This window comes from Cyrtonyx montezumae, unplaced genomic scaffold, assembly GCF_038088225.1.
Source record: "Cyrtonyx montezumae isolate F1298 unplaced genomic scaffold, pur_monq_1.0 scaffold_3, whole genome shotgun sequence".
In the NCBI taxonomy this organism is placed as follows: domain Eukaryota; kingdom Metazoa; phylum Chordata; class Aves; order Galliformes; family Odontophoridae; genus Cyrtonyx; species Cyrtonyx montezumae.
In genome coordinates this window covers 121413660-121440690 of record NW_027072034.1, presented here as the reverse complement: position 1 = coordinate 121440690, position 27031 = coordinate 121413660, and the positions used below count along the sequence as shown (strand labels likewise).

The window sequence follows — 27031 nt, the reverse complement described above, 5'->3', positions numbered from 1 at the left end:
AGATTCTGCAGGAAATTCTCCTGTAGGGGACAATCAGCCATTTCTTTCTTTCTCTATTTTTTTTTAAATGCACACTTTTCAACCATTAAATGCAATCCCTTCCAAAAACAAAGACTATCCTGGAACTCTGGTGAGGTGGGGGAAGGATTCTGTAAAGGAAAAAGGTTCTAAGGAATATTGTCTTTCACTTAGTTGTGTAATCCACTAATGTACCAAATATTAATTCTCATTAATAAATATTATGTTTTTCTTGAAAAAGGTAAAAAAAAAAAAGTCCATCTGATGTCAACAGTTGTGTTTAATCTACTTAGGTTCCTCCTTTCACCTTCTGTTTATTTCTATGGAAACTCCAACAAAAAGCACAATAACACTATTTGATACAGAAAATTTTCAGCTACAACGTGCTATTTTTCAAGGTAGTCACCACCACTACCTATGCATTTTTGACAGTGATGAACAAGAACTTGTATGGTGTGCTTGTAAAAGTCTGCATTAGTGGAGGTGACCCACTGTTGCCACTGCTGAAATGCACCACCCACCACCTCACCATGCTCACTTCCACTGGTTGGTCTCTATAAACATTCATCAAGCATTGATAATGGCAAGGGGTGCAGTGTTTTCTGCATGGAGGAATTCAGTGACATACCTTTGCTTCATTTGCACTTCCATGTCAGACTGCCCCTGTGCTGTATCTGTCACGTGGCCACAAAATGTAACTGAATATTGATGGGAAGGTTCATCCTTTCCTGCCATATCACCAACATCTACCTCTGATTCTGTGGGCCAACATAATAAAAACTAGGAGACATTACTTTTGGAGCAGCTGCTGTACTGTTTCAGAGCTGTTGATCTGAGGTGTTTGGGATTCCACTGATTTTGCATGGCAAAAGGTTTTCTGTTCTGTATACTGCTATGGATCTCAGTGCTCCTTGGGGGGGGTAGTGCTGGGGAAGGAGTCTTATCTAAGCAAGCGAATTGAATAGTAAAGGTCTGAAGGTGATGAGTATCTTGAAAGACTCAGATACACTAGCTTGAAGCAGGATACCACCCTGTTAGGCACAGTTTCCAAAGATCACATGCTGTGTGATATTTAAATGTACCTACTTTACTCTGTGCTTGATTTGCTCTGAAATTCTTGCAGGCTGAAATTTGTAGATTTTGTTGAGGCTCCCTGTATCGCAGCTTATTATAAGCAAGGAGTCTCAGTTTATATTCATGCTGTGCAAATTGTTAATGACGTGAAAAAGTGTATGAGCGTGTTATGCAGCCAAAGGTTTTAAAGTCAATTTCTTATTGCTGAAACCCAATGTGTTACAGTACCCTTTTCTGAATGAGTGACTCTAAAGCATGCAAATAAAGAGCTAATACACAGGTAAATATAAGTATGGAAGAGCTTGCAGGGTTTTGGCGTAAACACTGTTGCTAAGTGTCTTATTCTTTCTATAAATATTTAAGAAAAATCTTAAGTGATGTGATGGATGGTGGATGGCATTAAAATCATTTTTTGAGAAGTTTTATTTTCCTTTGGCCTTGTGTAATTTCAACAATACTGCTGAGAAGTGTAAGTTGCATTTGATTGCCTGAGCACGGGCATGGTGGTAGGGCCTTCTGTCCATTGTGTAGCGCAGTGGGAGAGATGGCTGAGTGTTTTTACTTTAACAACAACCCTGAGGACACTTTATTTTGCATACCTCCTTTAAGACAAGAAATCACTGGGAAACATACATATATGCAGAATATATAAAAGCACTGTACTTATGTGGCTAGAAGGATAACTAGTGAGTAGAGAGTATTTGTTTTGTATCCTTATTTTTCATTGAATCCTATATAAAATGCATGAGGAAGCAGAACACAGTCCTGCTAAGGAAGAGCAGATACTGTGATAATTTATAGCATGAACCTGAAATCATGCCAGTTAGTCCTTTGCCAAGGGTAAGTGAACATACTTGTGGAATAAGTTGCTCAAGGCAGTTATCATGCTGTATTTTGCTTTGTAAAATGTGAAAGAGCCCTGTGCGTAGCAGGACAGTTGCATTTAATATGCATAGATAATTGCACATATAATAACAGACATACTTTTTCATCGTTGCAGTGCTAAATATGTCTGCACCAACAGTGTGGGTCATGGAGGGAAGGAAGGTATGGACTACAATCAGCAAATCTTCCTACGGAGTGATTAAATTAGTATCAAATTATGCCCTTAGGATATTTCTAAGCTCTCAAATATAGTAAGCGGTATGGTAATCAGAAAAAGGATGTTGGTTTTTTTCTAGTCAAAGAGTCTTTGTTTCTTTAAGTCATTGTTCTCAATTTCAGTGGGAATTCATGTACAGCAGGAACTTCTGCCATTTTGCTTTCTGCAGCAGAGTATCTGTTGACTTGGCAGTTTTTATTTTTTTCTGCTGAGGGTTAGAAGCTAGGTACATGGGTCATCTTTCACTCATTCTAAATAAAACCATTTAAATGAGTTAGGAAGTACAGAGATTATATTTCAGCTATTGCTTTGGGAACCGACTAAATGTTGATTTAATTGAATTCAATTTAGATTGGTTGAATGTTGCTGCTGTTGTAATTAAGGAAAGAAAACTGCAGCTACCTAATCTGTTTTTCTGTCTCTCGTACCTGTCTGAAATGTATTCTTTTCTAAATTGCAAATGAGTGAGTGAAGTGTCCAGCTAAGCAAAATCTGTATTTGTGCCTTGATGTCTATGCATTAACTATCTCGTGCTTATTGGGATGGGAAAAATAAGCAGATTGGAGAGACAAACGGCCTGTTTAATAATCTCCAAGAAGGAGGAAAAATGACTTAATAATTTGTTTTAGTGATGAGCTGTTTATTGTGTCCTTAGGTAGATAAGGTCAAGATAAAAGCAGATAATTTTGTAGGTCTTATGTGTCAGTAAGAGATAAAACTGCAATGTAGGGCTCAGGTTTACCCTAAAGACTGCTTTCAGAAACATTTATACATGTGTTCAGCTTTTTGGATGTAAATAGTCCCATTAGATGAAGTCTGGTCCAACTGGAGTCAATGGTAAAACTTGTGGCTATTTAAGTAGGGCTAGAATTTCATGAATGAGTTCAGTGAGACTGCTTGTATACAGAAAGTTAAACACATGGTTAAGTGTTTGCAGGAGAGAGGGCCTGCAAGGCTACAGGAATAAGACCCTCGTGACACAGTTTGAAGTCTGACCTGCCTTGCCGTTGGGTGATGGAGAGCTGCGTCGAGGAAGTGGATGAACCTTTTGGGCATAAACAAGCACAGAGTATATAAAGCATAATAAATAACTACAATTCATAAAATGCTTAGTTGGTCTTAAATAATGAAGCAGTGAAAATGTTTATGGGCTGTGCTTGTTCTTGTAGTATGTCTTTATTTTATATTTTTTGGCACAAATGCATGTGAGGAATTAGTATCATTGTTATGTTTTGTTATTCATAACTGTTTAGTAGTGGGAGAAGCTTTCTTTTGGAAGCGGGAGGAGGCAAAACAGAAGTTACAGCCCCTCACCCACTGTATAATGCTCAATCCATAGGAGTTATGCCATGTTTGATAATTATGTCAACTGTTGTAGCCATCATGTTTATCAGCTACTTAATTTCATATCACGCTCAGTGAAGAAACACTGTGTGCATTATCATAACTTTGACGGTTCTCACCATCTGAGGCTTTCCCCTCCAGATGTTTCACTGGTTAGCAAATTTGATCTGGAGCTGCTTGTACAGCAAAACAACTGTCACATACATTAACAGATCTCTCTCTTTCTTTGTGTAGAATATCTTTGCGGAGTCCAGATTCATGTCTTGGTGACAAATAGAACTTAAACGACTGCCTCCTTAATTCTGCAAGATTTAGATAAGTGCAATTTTCCAGGTTTTTGAGGGAATCCTGATTTATGTTTTATAACACACACAACCAAGCAATTATCATGAGGTCTTATGGCAGCTTAGCAGTCCTTTTGTGCCTATGGAAACAATTACACAATAGGACACGTGCAAATAATGTTATCAGGTGCCCTTTCAGAGTGTTCACTCATTTTACCTAGAGTATACTAAAAAGCTGCAGCCGCCTTCTCATTTAAGCGAAGCCCAGTCTATTGTAAGATGAACTTGCATAAAGACACAGACACTGAAGGCTTAAGAAAATAACAGCTGCTATTCATTCTTTCAAATGCCTTCATTTTGGCATGCTGTTGATGATGTTTTTTCTCTGTACATGGCTTGAAAATGCTCGTGCTGGGAGGAACATCTCCCTGTGGTGAGGTTAGATTCAGGCTGTGACCTCTCCTTTGTCCTTGCTCTCCTTATCCTGTCTCCAGGTTGGAGACTGATATTCCCTGTATTTCTGGAGGATGGAGGAGAACATATTAGCACTGCTGATTGTGCACTACAGTTGCTGTTGGGGAATAGGAATCTGTCATGGCCAAGTGTAAAAAAGCTTAAGTGTGAAGGCAGTAGGAGATCTAGTACTGGTACAAAACTCTTGTGATGTGTGTGCACATGTCTGGGGTGGCAAATTCTTTCTTACTTCTCATTCAGTGTTTGTAGTTCTTAAAGTTTGAGGGTTTTTTGCTGCCTTATAGTAAGATACTGATACAACTCCTTTTGTTTCCCTTTTATCATCCCACTGCATAGGGAGTGATGCATTAGGGTGCTTTAGGAGTGCTTGAGATTTCCTCCCCCAGAACTTCTGACTGAAAGGGATGAGAAAAGCAGTGCATGGAAAAGAGAGAGTACGTGCAGTGTTTCTGCATATTAATCTCTGTGTTGTATCGGCAGGTATGAGGACCATCCAAAAGTTGAAGTGAGGAGGTGTATGGAAATTAGGAGAAGGCAAGATGGGGAAAGGAGAAATGAGTTATGGCTGAATACTTGGTGGTTGTTAGGCGTGTGGGATGCAGAGGATCCAAAGTCAGTACACAAACTGAGAGGAAAATTGCCCTCAGTGTGTCAGTGCTGCTACTGAGTTTGCTGAAAGAGACGTTAGCCCTGGATTTTGGCAGTCTCACTGTTGTAGTGAGCCAGGCTGGGTCAAACTGCTTAAGCCAAGGACATTTGCTTTGCCGAAACAAACCTGAGATCAGTCACATCATTAGCATGGCTAGGAGGTTGCACAGGAGTGGCTGCTTGTGGTGTAGGTGGTGATGAGCAATTGGTGGTGATAATCGCATCAGACCGTACCAGTGAAGTCTGTCCAGAGAGATCTCCCTGGATTTCACTCTTACCTTTCACGAGTTTTCAGTTTGCTCTTCTAACCTGTTCTGTTTCGCCATCTCCCTGGGTGGTTTTCTCCTCTCATGTTTCCTACAATGGAAAGCTAATAAGACATATACAGAAAACAGACGCTGGAACCAAAGTAGGAAAAATGAGCAATGGCTCAGTTAATAGAGTTTGGCCCCTTCAAGGAGAAAGACACAATGTGGACTGAAAAAGAGATAAATTGCTTGGGAAAGGAAAATGGATAAAACAATGTGGCTGAAGACAGAGGCCCAACTGTTACTGTGTAAAAATTAGATTGCTTCAGAAGCTGGGGTTTTGTGTGTCTTGTTTGGCTATTCTTTGCACTGAGTCCTAGTTTAGGGCAGACTGCAACAATGCAAAGCACTGCTGCTTTTAGCTGGCTCTTGCCAAGGCTGCTGTGTGGCTAATGAAGCGCTAGAATGTAACCTAGTCTTGGCAATAGATGTTTGGATGGAAGGCCAAACTGAACTATCAGCAGAGATGATGCTATTTTTAGGGCTATGTATCTGAAAAAATACTTGATAGAATTGGAAAGTGGTGCTTTGCTTGCTCTTTGAATGCTTTATGCTGATGAAGTTTTCAAATCCCTGTCAACATGAGAACTGACTGTGAATTTCAAACATAGGATTGCACAGCATGTGGCATTCATTTATTATCCCATTATTAGATTAAATGTTATGAATTAAGTACTCTTTTCCCTGTTTTCTTAGGCTATTGTTATACAAGGCAAATATGTGTCTGAAATACCAGGTATAGACTGTTTCTTCTTCTCAGACTTTTTTTTTTTTTTGACTTAAGGAAGAAATTATTTGTGAAGACACACAATTCTAGGCCTGTAAGAATTGTGGCCTGAAAACAGAAACTTAACCTCAATTAACATATTCTGAGACCTGCTCAGTATGGAGTGTTGCTATAAAACGTTCAGTGGATGCTCCTGTGAATATTGAATGAAGCTTTAAAAGACTTCCTGCATTTACCTGCATGTTGCCTGACTTTTACTGCTTGCATGAATTTGGTAGAAATTTTATAAATTTATCACAAAAAACATTCCACTTGATGGTTCATACTTTTCTCTTTCTAATCATGAAAGAGGAGGAAAATACACTGAGATATTCCTGTTAACATTTTTCTAAATCGCCATTTTCTTGGATGGAGGAAATACTTTAGGACTCCTTATGGCTATGGACTATGTTTACCTTCAGCTGACATGGCAATTTTTAAAATACATCTTTTTTTTTTGTTTGTTTATCAAGTGTGATATCCAGTCTTTGGGCATAGAGGCAGAATTTGTCTGATAATGGCATGATAGCAGTCCATTACATGAGAGTTTGAGGAGTTTGCATGGTGACTTGGCAGTGCAGCATTCACCACAGCCGCTGGTGAAGGTGTTAAGGATGAAACCTATTCAATTTGTCATTTGAATACGGTTACATATGTAAGTAGGAAGAAAAATGGTGAATGCTAAAATTGGGAATGATAATGGTTTTTTATAGAATGATTTCAAAAGTTACTATGGTGTGTAGTTAACTTTCTCAAGTTGATGTAGTAACAGTATTCTCTTTTCAAAGTGAATTCAGTTTCAGAGACCATGCAAATATGGGGACTGTGTGAATATGAGGGACAATGGCAATCTCTGTCTGACCTAATCACCCAGTCTGGAGGGTCACGTGTGTTCACTGCATGCTTCTGAGTTCTTCTGGCATCTAAGAATATTCCCTGTGTGTGAATATCACTGTATTTTTTTTTTTTGCCTCAATGTTAATACGAGTTACTTGGACTTTGGATATTTTTGGCATATGCTTGAGTTATGGCTCTAGTAGGCGTAGCCAGAAAGCTCAGATAGAGCCCAATACCAGGGCTAAGTCAATAAACATATGATATTTGCAGTGTGGGTGGCTCAAAAGTATAATATTCTGAAAAGTTTATAAAAGTACACTCTTTCCAACAGCATATTGTGAGTTTTGAAGCAGCTGGATCTTTGTAGAGATGCATCTCCACCATCTGAAAGACTATAGTTGTCCCAGTGCTACAGGCCAGGCCCTTATTCTGGCCTAGACAAACAAAAACCCACATACTTTATGTCTTCCCCTGTCCATTTTTTATTGGACTTGGTAAGATTGCTTATATAAACCTAAACATTGGTATGACTGTCTTATTTTTTTGAGAATGTAAAAATCTTTGAGATTTTGCTCATGTTTGATTTCCAATTACATCATCAATACCTACAGTGTGAAGTAATGGAAATCTGTATTTGAGACGTTAGTGCTGGGAAAACAAACCTTCAGTAAAAATAACTGTTAAAATAAAAATTATTTATGGTTAATAAATGATTTTTGCTTTTCTTTTTCAGTAACAGATCTGAATCTCTTCATTTTTTGAGAATGCTGTTGGAAAGTTGTATTTTGCTTCTTCTAGATATTTATCCCTAAAGAGGTTTCAGTACTTTTTGAAGACAGTTAAGTATTTGTTAAAATCACTGATTCAAAGTTCAGTAGTTAACGTTAACAGATATTTACTCTGTTTTAATTTTGGAATTATCAGCAGTACCACAAGCTAATCTTCTGTGGATTTGCCTGAGGTGGTGTTGTGAGCCCTCAGAGTGATAGGTTTGAAGTTGTGCTCATCCATTGATTTGAGCAAAGCATGCACCTTTATCAAAGTCCTGCATAAAAACACAGATAATTTTGAGTGTTTTTGAAACAGAACTTTAAAGGTCTTTTCCCTTTCAGTTATTTAACATTCCTTCTGCCTTTTTTTTTAACTGTTTTCCCCCTGTACTAATCTTCTAGTATTAAGAAAACAATTCTTACCAGTGTGTATGTGCATATGTATTTATACGTAAGAGAAACAACCAAACAAAACAACCCTGTGAGGAAGAAACATGGACTGTCCTTTTTGTGCCATCATAGACGGTGAACTGTGAAAATGATGCTAGCTCAACTAGTCTTCTTGCATGTCGGTATTAAATTTGTTCTGTTTTTCTCCTGTTTCTTTCTTGTTGTTTGCTTTGTTCCTCTCCTCTTGTTTTTTTTCCCACCTCTCACTTGTATCACAGCTTCTGTGGTCTGAAAAGGAACCTGCTCCGACCTTGTTCAGTGTCTTGCAGAAAGGCGTCTTCATTGATGGTCTGGATTAATTAAATATCATTACTTGGTTCTCTGAATCTGATCAAGTTTTGCTGCTGCTTATAATTCACATAACCTGCCACTTCTTGCTTTTATAGCTCTTTGTCGAGGACAAATGTCAGGCTTTTATGCATGTGCTTACCGATATCTGTGTTCTTTTCTGTATTACATTAAGTTCTTGAGCTCTAAGAGAGGGTAAAATGGAGAAGTGATAAGGTACAGTGGTGCTTATGTAAAATACACGCTACTCATGAATTTTACTCCTGAGCTGCAGAGCACCTTTGCCAGCAGGATAAATCTATGAGTGTCTTTCCCTTGTCAGAAACCAGAGCCACTTTCAGATCTGCTGCCCTAGCAGTCCCGGGGACACGCTGCTTTCCCAAACGCTTGCTGAAAGCTGGGCACAGTGGCCTTGATGAAGGCCCCTGACTGCTCCTCCCCTGCCTGCTTTGTTCCTGTAATCCCACAGCAGCTGTCTGAATTTCCTTTGATTCCTCCTGCTGCAGCAAAGCTGCGGGGGCTCTGGAAACCTGGCCCTGACCCCTGCTGAGCTGATAGAGATAAGAGCAGCAGCATTGCCAGTGAAACTATGTTGCTGCCCTATTTCAACTCAGTGCAAACTGAGGCTTGTTTTTCAAGGATGAGTGGTCCCAGCAGTGCTGGCTGCCTTGACCCCATCCCAGAGCACCCGCTGACCAGGCCCTGCTTGGCCTTGGTTGGGATCCACTAACTGTGAGTGGGTGATCTATCACTGGCAGATATGGGTAGTGCTGGGGACAATCAGCAACTAGACCAAAAATTCAGAGCTGCCAGGCTGCTCCTTTGGCACCAGGACCATTTGCTGGGCACGGTGCAACAAGCACCCCGTGTTTTGGATTATGTCAATCTGATATCCCTGAAGTAAATAAAGAAGTTGAAAAGTTTTAAAAGTTTATGGGATTCATTCTCGTTTGAAGTCCATACAGTTAAACTTGGCTTAGCACAATCTGCTTTCTCTTTTATCGTTTTCAGCTCTGCTAGGTATATTCAGTTTCAGCATATGGATGTGAGCGTGCTGAAATCTTTTGAAGCAATTTTTCAGGTTGGCATTGCTGATTTATTTTTTCTGGAACTTCTGTATCACTCTATTTAATAATAACTTTAATGCTTGTAGAGGGACAGTACCAGGGATACTGCCATTACTTTGGCCTACGCACTCTTTGCAATAACCTCTGCTACCGCCTCACAGCCCTCTAAGCTGCTGGCATTCAACATTAATCCCAGCGTAACCACTGAAGCATGCACAGAAGACTTACAAATGCATTAGTGCCCAGACTTGTGATGTCATGAAATGAAAGCTGTATGTTCCTTTCTCATTTGCTTTTTTATCATTCTCAAAATGACAAGATCGTGGCTTTGTTACTAAGCAGGGTGTGTAAGCTTGGCCTCAAAGTTTCCACGAGGGGTCAGAGAGTCCATTCTGAAACCATTTGAGTGCTTGGTTTACAAGTACAACTCTGGGCTGACAGCGGCCTGGACCTCAAGCAGCCATAGTGCCCTCAGCTGCCTAAGAGCCTTTGAAATAAGGAGCATGTATGGATGTGACCATGGCAGCCTGCTTGCAGCCCCACAGGGCAAGAATAAGTATGCAAGAGCACAAGGAAGTTTTATGAATGCTGTAGTATCAAAATGTTTAAAAAGCAGTACAAAGCAGAGTCCTTCCTCGGTTGTTTGGTGCTTTGTGTGCCTCATGGAATCATGATAAAAAAAATCTGTTCTTTTCCCTTCTTTTAAAGCAGTCAGAAGTGTGGATTTATGAAATGGAAAGGAGAATCCATCTTGACCTCTTTCCATTTTCAAATCTGAGCAGTGGTAGAAAGGAAGAAAATAGTAATGCATTGAACTCATTTGGTTAAAATCACTTCCCCAATTTTTGAAAAGGGCTTTTTTGGCTCATTGACTCCAGTGTTGCAAAATGACAGTGTGTCTGACTTCTACTTTGCCTCTCAGTGACAGTGAGAGGACTGGTGAGGGGCTGACATCAGGTTATTTTTTGGCCATTTTTAAGCAGTGTGGTCAAAGTGCACTCTGCAATACCAGGGGGTTTCTGAAGGTTTTATGGCATTACTCATTTATCTGCCCTGATCTGGGGGTCTTGGGGAAAAAAGAAGAAAAAAAAATTTCTCCAACATTTAATTTTATCTGTTTTTTAGTATTTGAGGAGATGGCATACAATGGGGAAGAAGTTCTTTCTAACCTCCATAAAAAGCAGCTTCTTAAATGCTTTTCTTTCTGATTCCAGTCTGACAGTCCATAGATCTTACTTATTTTTTCCTGACATGGGTGTTGAGCTTATCCAGATTTTTCAATTGTCTTGCATTTTATTTTTCTTGTCATACCTTCCTCAGAACCTTTTCCTTCACTATGGAAACACCTACTGGTAATTCTTTATTCTCTAAAATGATGTTGAAAATGACTTGGAACAAATGAGGGGAGAGCTTTTTGGCTTTTGCCAGAAGATGTGGATGGGCACTGCTGGGTGTAGCAGAGGCAGATCTGCTGCCAAATGTTGCAAGGGCAGCTTTTTTTCCTTCTTCTCTCCAGATATTTTCTGCTCTTGATATTTACTTGGGTTCCACTCAGATATTTCTTCTTTGCAGTGATTTTAGTTCTGGATTGGTGTGTGACACTGCTGGTGATGCAAAGCCTGAAGAAATCTTGTTAGTTTTTAAAATATTTTTGCTACTAATAATATTTTTGTCGTATATATTTGCAAGATCAGCCTTTTTCAGAGCTTCTCCATTTGTCTATTAATTAATTTTTGTTTTATCTATCAAGAGGACAGGCTAATCGCACTGTCAGCTCTACACAATCAGACGTGCTAGCTGAATGCACAGATGGAGAAAACCTATTGTATATTTGTGCTTCAGGGTGGGTTTTCCCACAGTAAAGATGTGTGTAAGCAGAAATCACATTTGCATTTGCTTAATTTGAGCTTTGTTTCAAATTCTGATCCTGTTTAAGGTACTTCTCTCTCTTTGCTATGTTTTTTTTTTTTTCCTCCTACATAGGTGTGTAGAAAAACCTCGAGGTGAGCTACTGGTTTCAGAGGATTGTAATTCTTCTGACTGAGCGGTGTAAACACTTAAGTTGTATATTTTCTGTTTGGCATTTCAAATCACTTCTAATGTAGATATTTGGCAGGTGTTTTGTAACTAGACTATTAAAAAAGGCTACAGTCTGGAGAGGAATGTCTACCCCACATTTAAAATGTCCTTTCACTGAAAGTTTCCTTTGTTGCCAAGGAAATAAAACGATGATTATGTTATGGGGCTGATAGTTTTACTAAAAATTTTTATTCTCAGAACAAGAGTGACCTTGTTAAGCTGTTGAGGATGATGTAAAATTCGAGGATTCCTATTAAAACTTTTTGATGAGATTAAAATATAAATTAACCAATCCTCCATTCCTTTTTCTCGAGGGGATAGAGGAAAGGACCCCCTTGTTTCATGTATTTTGATAATCGCAACATGTAAATAGTCTTTCTTTCCCTTATGGTGTGCTCATCAGGCAGTCTAATCTCAGCAGCCCTTACTGTGGATTAAGTGTTAGAGGTTCTCCCTTGCTGAATTTCCCATTGCTACAACTCAGTCAGCGTTGTTGGTCTTTGCTGGGAGGATATGATGCCCTATTCATAGCTATCAGATTCCTACTTTCACTCTAGATAGCGTGAAGTATTATTTTTGTGCCCTTTCTTTCCCCTCTCCCACCCCCTTTTGTCTGCATGCCTAAAATGTAGTACAGAGGCTATAGTATTGGTTGTGCTCTCCATTGCAGTTACTGGTGCTGGCTTAGCACGTTGGACGTGCGGTTTTATTTGTACACAGAGAAGGAGGAGGAAGCAAATGTTATCTGTTGTCAGAGTGAAGGGATGTTGACCCAAGTACTAGTCACTTTTCCTTCCTTTTCTAGTTCAGAACATCAGTGTAAGACTCAGGAATGAGCAATTCCCAGAGAGACCAAGGTGCTGCATCTTCCCTTTTCTTTCCCCAGCTGCTTCTGAGAAATAGAGAGGAAATGATCTCTTTCCTTTCTTTTAAAGTTCAAAAACCTGATGATAGCTGTGTTGTTAAGGAGGAAGCACAAGTGGACACTAGTGGAATTTTAGTTTTTTTTCCAGCTGTGCTTGTTCTTGGTACAGGGCAGGTGATCCTCCATGGTATTGATTACCAGGAGCCTCTGAGATGAGCAGAAAACATTCAGAGGCATTGAATGTTTTCAGCAGTGCCCGTTAACTGCTTCTGTAGTAAAGAAATTGGAATCTTCTTTTTTTTCATTAAGAATATTGCCAAGCTGCACTACAGAGTTGCTTTTGAATCTATCCAAAGCTGCACTGTGTTGCTGCATAGCCCATTCCTTATAAAAAGGTGAGCCTAATTGTCATACTGGTTTTGCATCACTGATTGGTTGTCTAGCTTTGTCCTTTTAAAAAAATTCTGGGGACTCTTAAATTGCTCAAAGGGAAAGAAGATGGGCAGATCCTGAAGTATTTCCACCTCCCACCCCCCTGTTGTGTGCTCAGTGAATTTCCTTATGAGAGGAACCATTTGTAATGGTTGAGTATTTCAAATGACTACATGTTTTACTCTCATGTGTGTGACAGGCTTCTCTAAATTAGGTATAATTGCTAATAACCTTTGGAAATGATTTGTGGAAAGGAGTATATTTTGACTGTTTGGTTTAGATGACCAAGATCAAAGACAACCAAGTAGTATGACTATAAATGTACAAATTGTATCAAGTTAGCAAAATCATTTTTTTATGTAACTGATATAATATTTCATTAGAAGACTATTGTGTGGAAAGGTGATAAGGCAGAGAGATTAATGTTACTGTTGATCAACTATATACACAAAACCAAGTCTTTTTAAACCATGATTACTAGAAAAATATATGTATGTAGTATATGTGTATGTATTACATTCCTCCCTTTCCCTGGTCTTTCATTACAAATACATATATAAAAAGAGTGGTATTAGCTCAGAGTTAGAGTTTCAGCTGATGTAAGTTAATGTATGGTTTGAAAACAGAATTTGGCTGACTCACAGCAAAAGAAGGATGTTCATTATTTCTTTCAAATGCAGGAAGAGAGCAGATTGATTTTTAAAAATGGCTTCAATTACAACAAATTAAAGAAATCAAAATATTTTACAGGAACATGCAGATTTTAGAGCGGTCTTGTCCTAGGCGTGCAGAGGGAGAGAGATGTGATGCAGGTGATGTGGTTAAATTAGGTCATAGCATGAGCTTTGTTGGGGATTGCTAGTAAATAATTTGCACAGTGTGCAGGAGAGCTTCCTTCCTTAATTATTTCCACCTGGTAGCAGGCTATTGTCAGACTGAGGACCTCTCTGCCCCTGGAGCAGCACTCAGTGAGAAATATACAATGTGTTGTAAGTAGGTAGTGTTTGGATAATAGCTAATTCTGTCTGGATTCATTTTATTAATCTGTTTGGAAATGGGGTAGAGCACCACTCTCCTTTAGGAATACGTGTTTCTCCCTTGTCTTACCTGGGAGATTGGTTTTCCGGGTTTCTGTTTCTGCGTTGCTGCTTCTGCTACTGTAAGAGCCATGGTGTGATTTAAAATGCCAGTGTAAAAATATGAAGCATTACTTCAGGCTTTTAAAGCACCATCACCTCTTTATTTTAGGAAAAAAAAAAAAAACTGAAAAGTTATTATAGCGTACTGCCTTACTAGAAGATGAAGCAAAAAGTCCTTTCTTACACTCTTAATTTATATAGTAGGAAGGGAATGAAGATACTAATTTTATTTTTGCCTTGCCTAACAAAAAAGAGGGAGGAAAGGGCATGCATATGAAGTGATATCACTACTGTATCTACTTATTGGAAATTGTTTTCCCTCATCTAATGGAGCTGTTGAATTGCTCACAAATTGAGTCCAATTTTGGTAGCTGCAGATTAAAGTGTGAAAGTCCCTCTTCTTTAATCTTGTAATCTGTGCCTCTTTAAAGTGTACTTAATTTATTCCTTCAAAGAGGAGGACTTTGAAATAAGTGAAATTTCATTAAGAATCAACTAAAATGTGCTGTTTCTGGGCCAATATACGATGTAGGAGTACAGCAGACTTCCTATTTATACCCACTTTTGTTTCATAGTCTCATTTAATTTCTTTGAATTTATAGCACTGTAGTCTAATTAATAGTTATATTTGTAGACGGACCTCAGAATCAAAAGTGCAAAATTAAACTACAGTGATTAAAAACTTACTTTTGGGCCTCTAGACTTGTTAATAAATGCAGCCATAATACATTGGTTACTGACAGCCTATTGCTTGTGTTGGACAGATAGCTTTGTTATGATTGAATGCACGCGCTTGCCTGTATGCATGCCTGCAGTATCTGACACGAACCAGGAGACAGAAGAATGCGTACCACTGGGAAAGTATTATCTGCCTGGGCTCAGTTGGCTTTCAGGAGCTGCTTGGTTTTAGTTGTGGAATATTAAACAGAGTGAATCTGTCTCAGTATGTGGGAAGGAGATTGCGTATTTCATTAAAACCTAAATTGGTTTTCATGGGGAAATACTAGAATCTATGGTGTAATTGTCATACTTTTAAGATGAGGAGGAAGATGCTTGGATAAAATCTAGCAAACAAGTCTGTCACTGCTTGTTTAGGAACTCCGTTATGTATCATTTTGAATGGAATTTGTATGATTGTAGTAGACCTATAAAACCTTTTGCAACAATTAGCTTGTGATACCACTGTGTAATCAGCTGGAGACGGTGTGTACACTTCTTCCAAACCTTTTGGCTTTTTCATTGCTGTTTCTGACCTCTTCAGGCCTTTCCTCTGCTTAGGGATGTCCTGAGACAACCTGTTGGTGCTCCAGAGAAGACAGTGGAAGGAAAGGCAGGCTGAGAAGGAGGCAGGGATCTTTGACATAAGATTCTGTTGTGTTAGATTGGATCCTACATCTTTGGAAACAGTCAAGATGTAAGGGTCAAAATCTTGGAAGTTGTGTAAATTGATTTTATTGAAATGTGGCCTGAAAGTGCTCTGCATGTTTCTGGTTCGTGATCTCATTTAGGAGTTAAATAGAACCCGTGAAACATGCATGCTAAATATGGAAATGCTTAACAGATTTAGGAAAAGGAAGAAGAAAAAAAGAGGAAATTGGAGAGTAAGTGGTGCCAAGTGCACTCAGAAAGTACTTTGCTCTTTATTTCAAGTATTAGAATAGGAAGTTGAGTCTTGAGCTGTTATGAAAAAGGAACTTGTGCCTTGCAGGTAATGTCATTGGGAAAATTCTGGATTTCTAAATGACAGCTTGAGACTAATAGAAAAATGCTTAAATCTGAAGTAAAAGCACAGGCATCCTTGGTGGGGAGAGGTGGAAAGTGTGGACTCTGAGATAATGCAGCTTCTGTCTGGAGCTTATGAAAGTGGTTAGCAGCTGCTTATTGCCCTTAAAACTTTGTTTTTAATTGACAAGGTTCCCATCTTGAGAGTTTTCAGTTGTGTGCTTGTGTCTCATCAGACTTGGCTTTCTCTGTACGGTAGAAGAAGTGTGGCATATCTCCTCCACCACAGTGGCAGAAATAAAATTGCATCAGAACAATCAGACATTGTGAAGGGAGCTGTTACTGAAGTCTCAGTGCCTGAGACACAGCTGTTTCTCAAGCATATGTTATCAAAACAGCTACAGGCCTCAGTAATGCTGTATGAGAAAGAAAGAATTACTACTGAATTACTATTCAGAAGAGGAATGAAATCTAAGTGAACACCCGTCTTCAAAGAAGTTGAAGTACAGCTTGACTTCCTTTTGAGTTAATTTCATAGCTCCAAACTCACCACTTTCTTCATTCTGCAGCATTTGCCCAAGAAAAAATCTATTAAATACTTTCAAAGATGGTGTTCCTGGACTAGACAGTCTGTTCTGTGCAGATGCAGTTCTAGTACGGCTTTGTGTGTGTTTGTGCTCATGCGTTTATAAAAACTGAATTCAGAAGTTTAGTGCAGTTCATAAAGTGCCTGTTGTAATAACTTGATTTGTTACTTGCTACCAAGGCTGACAGTAGTTTTGTCAGTATGCTCACAGTGTTAAGTTTAGAACATTCCTGATGACATTTTTTGAACAACTTAGAGATAATAATTATTAAACACACCGCTTATGCTATTTAAAAGCTTTGTTGGCTAAGTAAAAAGATGAGGGAAGCAATAAAGATGCCACAGAAACATACATTTGAACACTAACTGATATTGTTTTAAACAGTGATAATACTTCACCTGCAGTGCATCAGTTTCCTGAATTTCAATAACCTTTTTTGATCTTTTCATGAATATCTGAACCCAGCTAGCAGCCAAGCAATCTTTTCAAATGTATTGCCATGCTGTGCCCGTATTTCTGTATTGTGATACTGTTGCCTCCAGTAATTTTTCTAAAGCCATACTTTCACATTTAATGCTTTTGGTTAGTAATTTAACCAATCTTCTCTATAAATGTGATCTTTTTGTTTCCACTTCATTGCTGTTTTGTGAAGCTGTGCAATTGCGTGGCCTACTTAATTTTATGGTTTATGGACAATCTCTCTTCAAAGGATTTGGGAATCCCTCTACCAATTAGATAACATCTACTTCACCATTACTCTCAGATAATTGCATATAATAACATAAAACTGAGACTCCTAAAGCAATTTGATTATTCATTCAGATAAAAAGTCTTACCATAAATCCTTGTCGACAGTGAAATGGAAGCAGCGTGGTTCTAACAGCTGAGGTGAAAGCCCAGCTGCTCCAGCATTGTCAGATTATGCTATTAATGTTTTCTTCCTGTAAGGGAAGTCCTATAGGGTACCAAATGGCTTTTGATCCTTTGTTTCTGTGGGGAAAACAAAGAACAAAAAACACCATCACCGACATTTCTTATAAAGGCATTGACCTTGTATCTCTTAATAGGTAAAAGCATCGTTATCCTCTTCTGGAAAATAGAGGTGTAAGGGGAGAATGAGATTTGTAGTAAGGCATTGGCCTTGAACCCTTGGGTGTAGGCAGGGTATGCTGCGGAGGAGGTGGGGATTGGCAGAGTCCTTTAAGTTTCCATGTCCTGCAGTGAAAAAGAAAGATAACAGCATAGCATGAGAAATGCACTTGACCTTAAAGATGTTCATGCTGTTACAGAGCAAGACAGAGATGCCCTTTTTGATGTAAGCATCTTATCTTGAACCTTTAAGTTTCACAGTTGGTGGGAAGGGGAGGAAGCTGCGTGTGCTTGCTTAATTAATTAAAAGAGAATGTAATTGTGACTCGTATCCTTGATTTATCATTGAGTGCTAATAGTGAGTGACAGCCTGAGGAATGCTCTAAAAACTGTAGCTTGTCTCAGGCTTCAGAGCTGGGCTTCAGCTTGTCTTTAGCATCTGTGTTACGTGTGTTGGGTGGATGCCCAGGTTGTCAAAAATGTTGGTGACTACTCTGTGTCTTCACTGCAGCATCAGAAACTGAACTAGATACGGGGAGGCTGGTCCAGCTTTCTGTCCCTCCCTCTCTACCTTTGCTTTTGGTGACTGGGCACATCTTGGATTATACTTGTAGTCCTTGATCCCTTCTGGTAAAAGAAGTGTACCTAAGTTAGCAGTTTGTATCCTCCCTGCTGCCTCCTGCAAGTGAGGTAGGACAGAAGAAAGCCAACTGAGAGTGGAAAAGCACTTTTTAAAACAAATTGAGTAGAGAAAACTCCCAGGAGAATGAAACTATTTGCAAGCCATGATGAAAATTTCAACATTTGCATAATTACATTAACATGTGTAAATTGAATGCATTTCTTTCCTCACAGTGAGAGGTGCTGGTTTTAAATATTCTATGAAAAAATTTGTGTAATATTTGATAGTGGAAGAAGTTTTTTAGAGCATGTAATTGAGCTGGATTCATGGATTAACAGGTTAAAAGTGATTTCCATTGGTGGATTTTTTTTTTTTGTTCCATATAAATCTCCATTTTTTTTCTGTGCTCTCTTGAGTACTGTTAGCACTTTAAGGGCAAAGCCTTTATTTTACCTGACATCAGAACTGCTTTCTCAGTGAAAGCAGTTTCTAGTAATAAAGAATCATTCCTTCTTCTGTAAGAGTATTACTTAACTGAATATTCTGTCTTCAATTCCTAATTCAAGCTTTCAGGTGACCTTCAGGTATGCTTCTAATCTTACTGTCATTATAGAAGAGTGCTTTATGACCGAAGACAAAGAGAATATTTCTGTCTTTCCAGCTTAGTTACCCAAAGATAATATAATTTGTCTTGCTTAAGTCTCCATGCCCTTGATATGTTTTAGTAGCATTTTCTTCTAATTTTTTTTTGTTTTGTTTTTGCAAGAATATGAATTGATTTATTCATGGTTTGTGAAATGATGTTAAGCACATATCTATTCTATGCTGTGTGTCTGTTAAAAAGAGAGCTTCTGCTATTTTGGCGAAGTTGTTGCCACCAGTAATGTAAGGTTGATTTGAACTTGCACCTATAGTATTTCAGTTGCTAGTAGGAACAATTTGAATATGAGGAGCTAAACTGTTTTTGTTCTGAAATGGGGAAAAAAAGCCTTTTCTGATAGAAAACGCTGTATATTAGAATAATAGCCTCTGAAGTATCTTGTAGAGCTGCATGAACCCATTTTAATTATTGTGCAGATTTCATCAGAAAAAAAAATTAATCTTCTTTGCATGGGAAGCTTTGTATAGTGTCTGGCTTTTATTTATTTATTTATTTTTGTAAGCAAAGATTTATATTCTACTGCCCATCATACTAGGCTTCCTTGAATTATTCTAAGGTACAAGCACAGAGACAAGCCTTGGAAATTGATAGTTTCACAATTATTTCAAGTACTGCTTGGAAATGAAATTGTAAGGTTTATATTAGGAAGTGCACCAAGGGTTTATATGCTTAAATGGATCTTGGAGTTGCTGAACTTAGACATCTGGGGATAAGTATTTGCCAGTGATTAAAATGTAACCCTTGTCAGCGTTTTGCACTGCAAACTGAATCTTTGCCAGTATATAGCATTGCTGCTGTTCTGCATGAAGGTATCTGAAAATGCATTGCTAGGAACTGGTGTGGTGTAGAGTATCAGTCAACCTTTGGAAACAGTACTTACTAAGTAATAATATTCTTGGTGAAGAGAAATAACATGCTATCAGGAAGTAACTGAAGAAAAGTATATGGTATGCCATATACAAATTGTAGGGGAAGGCAAATTCTTGGCAAGAAATTTAGGAATGTTTCCATTTAAGACTGTAAAGATCCAGTTTCTTTTTTCTCCTTCCCTCTCTCCCTCCCTCCCACTTCATTTATTTATTTATTTATTTATTTTCCTCCAAGATGGTGAAGAACAACTTGATTCAAGACCTGTCTGGACGCCTACCTGTACAACCTGGTCTAGGGAGCTGCTTTGACAGGGGGTTGGACTCGATGATCTCTAGAGGTCCTTTCCAACCCCTACAATTCTGTGATTCTCAAAATTGCTGGATGTTCTGTCCCATTTTGTAAAGTGAAGACTGTCACTGTTGACTTTTAAATTGGTGGATGTAAGATCTCACCTCTCATGAGTACAGTACTCGAGATACTGTGTACTCTACATACTAGTTGCAGTTTGAATTTCATCTCTCTTCATTTACTGGTTTATTTGATAAGGCTGTGCTTAAAAATGGACTGAAATGATTGTAGTCTCATTTATCTGACGCACTTACACACTGCATTGAAGAGCATAATGAATAACTGCATCATGGTTCATGTAGGGTTTAACATTCTTAGGTTAGACTTATCAAAGGCATTAAAAGAATGAATAACTTTCACATGTATAAGTCATAAGGATAAGCAGGACATTAAGCAGAAGTGGATTATGTTGCACCCGTTAGAGGCTAATCTACAAAGGATAACAGCACACTTCTCCTGAAGGTTTATACAGGTATTCCTTCAGTTTGTGCTGGTTCTGTGCTGAAATCTTCAAGCTTCAAATCCTAAGCATAAATTAATTAATCTGGAATTGTTATATGAGAATAATGGAATAATATGTTGTTTTCTTTGTTATTGGCTAGTACACAAAAATAATCAAGAAGAGTAGGGTGCTGTCTCTATGTTGATTTTATATATATTTTTTCTTGCATTTTAATTTTGTACTGAGAGAAAAAGATCTGATGGACTTGTTTTGTACATGCTTGGAACATAATGGGATGCTTCCATGGTAGAGTTTAGAAATAGGAGGAAACACATTAAAGCTATAAATGGATTGTTTACTGTTTTTCTAAAATGAAGTAAGAGAAGAGTGGTGTAACTATAGTAATTTCCTTCACACTGGATTAGGAAGTTAGGACGCTTACTTCTCATTTGTGACCATTCTGTTGTGCTTTGTGTTTTGATCATGCTTCATCTAGATCCAGATTTTGGCCCTTATTTTTATGTTACTGTGTACCGCTGTACAGAGCCACTCCTTAAATCTCCTGGAAGAACAAATTTATTAAAAGGACTGAGTGCTTTATTTCTTAGTGGCATTCCTTACCATTTCTATGTGGTCCCTACTTCTAAGAGAAAGTAACAAAGCAAAACAAACAAACAAAAGCTTGAATTTGTTTATGATGTCTGCAAGAAAATCTACAGATCAATTCTCAGAAACACAGGTGTCTTCCACTAGCTGTTGTATTGAACTTGTCTTTGAAAAGAACAACAAAAATCAGTTTGTTTGAACTGATCACTTGGCTATTTGATGTTGAGGTTTTCTTCACTTTGGAATTTACTTGATTGCTTTTTCCCTCTTACTGGTGTGAAAGAGTCTAAACTAGGATTACTTATGAACCAGGCTGCAAAGATCTTATGTTTTCCCATTCCTTAAAAAAGATGTCTCTGTTGACTCTGTTCTCCTTCACCTCTGTTTTCAACCATGGTCTGTGTATTCTTTGGTTTTCCAGCAAGCATCATGCCTTATAGGAGAGAATTTATCTCACCTTTTTCATGAAACTCTGAGCCTGTGGCTGTGTGAAAATACGTATCCCTGAAATTTATCCTATGGTGTCTGAGACTGCATTGATATTTTGATAATATGGAGGGAGATGCATACAGTCTGATTAACGTGTACTGCATTTTTATTCTTTCCTGCTGGGAATAAAAGTCTGGGGCTAATAAAATGTTTCCCGACCTTGAATGGGAGAGTATAGTATTCTCTTTCCTGAATTAAAAAAGAATAAAACAAAAAGAATGCTGTTTTTTATTGCAGTAAGAGTTGAGAGATATAGTAACTGGTAAAAATTGTGAGAAATTATGCATAATAAATTTGACTCTAGGTATTCTCTTTTCTTTATAATTCAGCTATTTCTTTTTTGCAGTCTGTGCCAAAGTTAGTTGTTGTTTTTTTTTCCTTTCCACAATATAGCTGAGAAAATCAGAAGTACTTTGCTTTAAAGAGAGCTTCTATTCAAAATTTGTACTTAAAACAGCGAATTAAAGAATATTTGGGATATTTATTTTTTGTGTTTGCAGCAGTTAGGAATTCTTTTCAGCTTTTTAACAGAGGTAGATAGAACAAAGTAGGACGTCAAACATATTTGATTTTAACCATTTGCCAGTATATTGACATATATTGACTATTATCTAAAAAAAAGTCTGAAAACTGCTTTGATTTTTTTCCCCTCCCCCCCACTATCATTTCTCAAATACTTTTTGATTTAGAGGAGCTTTCAGCTCTTCTGAAGTGTTTGGTGTTAAACTGCTTTCCTTTGGAGCTTGCAATGACATCACAACGATACTCTGTGTACAACTGAGGTAGAATCAAGACATGTTGATTCTCTTATAGATTCAGGTGAAATGCCCAGCTGGAAGCATTTGAGTTAGTAGGTGCTTAGCATTTGGTAGCAACCAAAGGAAAAGGTGTTCTTTCCTCCTGATTCCTTAATAGCAACAACTGTCTTAGTGTAGTTGACATCCCCTCCTAAAACAGCGGTCTTCTCAGGTGCAGGTGACAACAGATGGGATGCAGATGCAACTTGAGCTGGGAAACTGTTTACTGATCTGGTTATTTTTTGCCTCTCACTGGCGCCCACCTCTTTGAAGAGCTGTCTCTAGATTTTGTCGGGCTCCATCCAAATCTGATAAAATAAAGATGAAAGCAAAATGTACTTTTGCTGTACTAGATGTTCTTCTGAATGTACTTGTCTGCAGTGGTTGTCATGCAGTGTTTGTCAGGAAACTGTCCTTATTGCAATGATACTCATTGCAACGGTACTTGCAATGAGCTCTTTTTGTCTTCTAGCACAACATAACCCAGGTCTTCTCTAGCTATCCTTGAACTCCTGTATAGAAGATGGGAGGGATCTTCCATGACTTGTGGAACAGTAGGTCTTTTCCAGCCCTAAAAAAAGGGATTTGTGCCAAAGTTGCCATTTAAAGACAGCAACAGAAATAACATCTAGCGCAGCCCTCTGGCAATCCTAGAAGTGGGAGGTGTTGAACACTGAAGAGTGATACTGAAAGATATCTATTTCTTTTTTTCTGATACATTGGAGAGGATGGCTTGTGGCCACCTCGGGTCATTTTGTTTTTGTTTTTGTTTTTTTTTTTGTGGGTTACAGAGGGAAGGACAAGAAGAGGAGCTCCAGAAGGAACCCTTTGTTCCCAGTGTGATCTGGCATTTGAGGTTATGGAGAGTACGTCTACACTAGAGATAATAACTGAGCAGGAACTATGGCTTTTTTGTCACTATATTGTTGTTATAGTTGATGAAGGAAGAGAGGAGTAAAAGGTGTTTTCCTCCTAGGGAGGATGTTTTTCCCATATGAACCTGTGAATACAGCAGGAGGGAAATAAAGGCTGGAGAACATTATGAGCATGTATCTCAAATAGAAAGAAGAGATTTGTAGGTGCCACTGTAATTATGCTAATATACAATTATCAGCTGAGGCAATCTGCTAAAATGTCGTTACTCAACTCCCTGTTCCTGGCTATCAGAAGTTTGGCTGTGAGCTTCTGCCTATAAATAATTGTAACTAGCTTGGCTGTTTTATTCTGAGGTGGATGTGGTTGCATCAGTGTCCTGCTTATTTTTAAATAGATAGTTCAGTTTCTGAAGGGGAGAGGAACATTTATGAAGAATGTCAGAAAGATTGTGCTAAATGTCATCAGCTGCTTGTGCTTTGTAAGTGGAGGGATTAGGGAATTTGCTATGGGTAGTGCAAACTTAACAGTTCTGGCTAGTTTTTCCAGGGTGAGAATCAGTACGCTTTTGGAGCTTTGAAATGGTAACATTACTTGCATGGATAAGTATTTCCCATGTAAAGGTTGGGAGGGTTGATCCACATGGTGGGAGAATGTGAATAAGATGCATGTTATTTTCGATAACCACGCAGTTCCTGGCCCGCTCCTCATTGAGTACTCATTGAGAAACCTTTGTTGGTGACCTCACAGATCTCCCCAGCTTTTTCATGCTCTGACACATTTGATCCATTTGTTAGCTTGCTATTGTAATACTTCCTCCCTCCCCCAGGTTGATTTATGTGCTCAATGATACGTCTTTGAAAACAAACTTGCAATCATTTTTCAAATCATCATGATACAATTTGTCACTCTTGAAGTTTTGACTTCGTATATGTAGGAAAGTTTTTCTATAGGGTGGTCCTTTTTCAAGTAGCCGTGCTAATTTTTGTTTTGTGCTTTTCAAATAGAGCTTTTAGCAGATTAGTAGTTCTTGAAAATACAGCCCACAATTTCTTGACTGAGGTTACTTCATGTTTGCCTATCACCTAACTTCCTACTGTAATTTTGAAATAAATGATGTTGGGATAGAAATCACGTTCTGAAAACGTACTGTTGCATTTAAGATCCTCTGAAGTGGTTAAGTGGTTAAAAACATTGTGCAGAGAAGAAGATTGTTTTTCTCATATAGCTGTACATGAAGTAAAAGTAGCATTTTTTTCTTTGTAATGTTCACAGTACAGTATCAAAGAATGTGATGTGTTTTAAAAACAAACATGCAGAAGAACAAAAATATAAAATAAAGCTTTGATATGAGAAGAAACTTCATGTTCTTATATGTGTGGGAAGAAAGAGCACTCTGAACTTTATCTTGTAGGGATTTACACCTGATAGAAAGCCTGAGTGTATTTGGAAGGACAGAAGTACTTTGTTGTCTTTGGCATAGCTAATAAGCCTGGTAACAGCATGACTGTTTTCATGGGATAATGCCTTTAGGCTTTAGGCAAAGCACTGTGGACGATGTGAGAATAACTGGCCCTAAGAGACACCAGAGAAAGCTGGAGCCTGTCAGGCAGGTTTCGATATCCCAATTCAGCTGATCCGCAGAGAATCCCAGCAGAAGTTATGGGACTTCATAACTCATGTTACAAGAATTTAGGATCCAGTGTTGCTGCTTATTTCTTCTCTGAAGTGGTGCGTTGACATTTATGTTGTTTCTTTTGTGTGCAGATGTGACTCTCTGGGGCTAAGGGAAAAGCTGACAGTAAGATATGAATATATGCTGTTTATTATGTCTCTGGTTCTGATATCTTACGGGAATCTTATTTAACCCTTATGAACTTTTAAAAGGAGAATTTGTCATGTGAAAGATGTATTTAATTTTAGAAATTCAGCTGTGTAATTGCATTAGCCATATTAATGTTTGTGCAGTTGTAATATATCATGATTTTAACAATAATGGTCTTGCACAGCTTGGGGCTGCAGATTTTAATCTCACAGTACTGCTCGGAAATAAAGCCACGTAAAATGATTAGCAAAATTGTTTATATGTTCACTAACCATCAGACCAGAGCCAAGGTTCCCCTCTGCTGGGTGAGCACCGTGTTTCTCAGGCGTACCACTGAGCAGTCCTCCAAGCTCTGCTCCTTCTTTTCCTAGTGCTACTCTGACTTTGTATGTGTAGTATGTTTTGACAGGAAAGGCTATGACCCCTGGAAAGCCTTTGAAGCTGGCAGCAGGAATGCTTTGCTTGTAGGATGACAGACTGTGTTCCTGACCTGGAAAGAAGGCCTCGTGGCCTGGCCGGCACCCGGAAAACAAGTACCAGGCTCTGCGGTACCCATGCCTGCTTAATGGTGTCAGGGCCTTTCCCATGAGAGCTTCTGGAAGGCCTGACTTTTTTTTTTTCTTTTTTGTTAACCAAAGGAGTAAAGCATGAGATTTAATTTAGCTCAGTTTACGTTCATCAGAAGTGTGAAGGTGCCTCCCAGTCTTCTGAGAGCCATGAAGTGTTTTGCGCAGAATGGAAACGAGCAACAGGTCAGATGAATATGTTCAAGGAAAACACCTAACATTAAGTTCACCCTTGCTAACACTAAGGAAGAGAAGATCTTTTAATAAAAACATTCTCTTCTCTGCTCAGAGATGTGTACGAGTCTAATTCCATCACCTATTTCATGTGATCTTGTATGTTTGCACATACATTCCTCCACTACTATTCCCTCTTCATCTCCCAGCTAAGACAAGTGATAATCCATTTATGTACCTGTACAGGGAACACTGTGCAGGTAACACAATGGTTCCAGTAAGCTTGACAGGTAACACTTAAAATACATTCGTTAATACTAGAATGACAACAATATGAGAGTAATATTAATAATTAAAGTCTCTCTGAAGCAATGTTTTGAAATTGATTGTAACTCGCATCCATTTACAATAACGGTGCTGAGAAATTCTACTTTGAAGTAGTAACTACGCAAAATTTAAAAATAGCTATGCTATTATTTCCTTAAAAGTGAAACGAAAATCTGATCCTAACCTGCATAGAGAGAAAAAGGCTGGTACTTCTTTGGCTTTCACAGTGGCACCAGTTCAGACCTGCATAAGAATGAGATTTTCAGGGAGCAGCCAGAAACTCAAGATACCTGAGCTGGAAAAAGTCACCTTCTAGTTTTCAGTATGTAGGTATTCTGAATGTCTGTAAACATGCAGTTGCTGGTTGGCTGGTGACAGAGGACCCAGTTCTATTTTTGAGAATACTGCTGTAAATGAAGTTTATTTTGAGGAGTGGAAGGATCAGATTTGCTCTTATGTTAGAGAGGGAAACCTCTGGGTCAGCATTTGTTTTTTAATACCAAAATCTAGCTCCCAGGAGGAAAAACTTACGTCATTTGGCATGTCCCTAAAAAATGTTTTCTGGAAGTAGGTAATGTAGAAATGCATGAGAACTTTTCTTGAAGTACCAGCTGTAAAAGGTTGTATGTCAAGAAAATGTTATGGCTATCTAAAAGAATAAGAACATAAAGAAGAGTGGAGACAAGCTCGCTGTTGTCTGCATGCTGTGCTAGAAAATACTACTAAAGCTTACTACCAAGTTAAGAAGGACATTGAGTGATAAAATCAAAGTAAAAATACATTTAAAAAAAATAGATGGTATAAGGTAAAAAGAATGTTAGGTCATCATATGAAATGTAGTAGATACTTCCAGTTATGTAAGTCATTGAAGTACTGGACAAAAATTCTTCCTCTTCTGCTTTAGGTACTTTGCTTTGTTTTTACTTGCAGTCTGTGTATCTATGGCTCTTAAAAAGCTGAAGGTGTATGTTCATTACTCTACATAACACATCATTTCCGCAGTTACGATCATTTCCACCCACCTCCCTTTTCATCTGTCTTCCTGTGTAGTGTAAAAGATTTGAGCTGGCTTCAGAAGTGTTTTTTCA

General features: G+C 38.4%; 1 protein-coding gene across 1 annotated transcript in view; it reads left to right on the top strand.

Annotated features, from left to right (window-relative positions):
• Nucleotides 1–27031, top strand: part of TMTC2 (transmembrane O-mannosyltransferase targeting cadherins 2) — a 239671-nt gene that overhangs the window by 12068 nt on the left and 200572 nt on the right. The window lies entirely within an intron of this gene.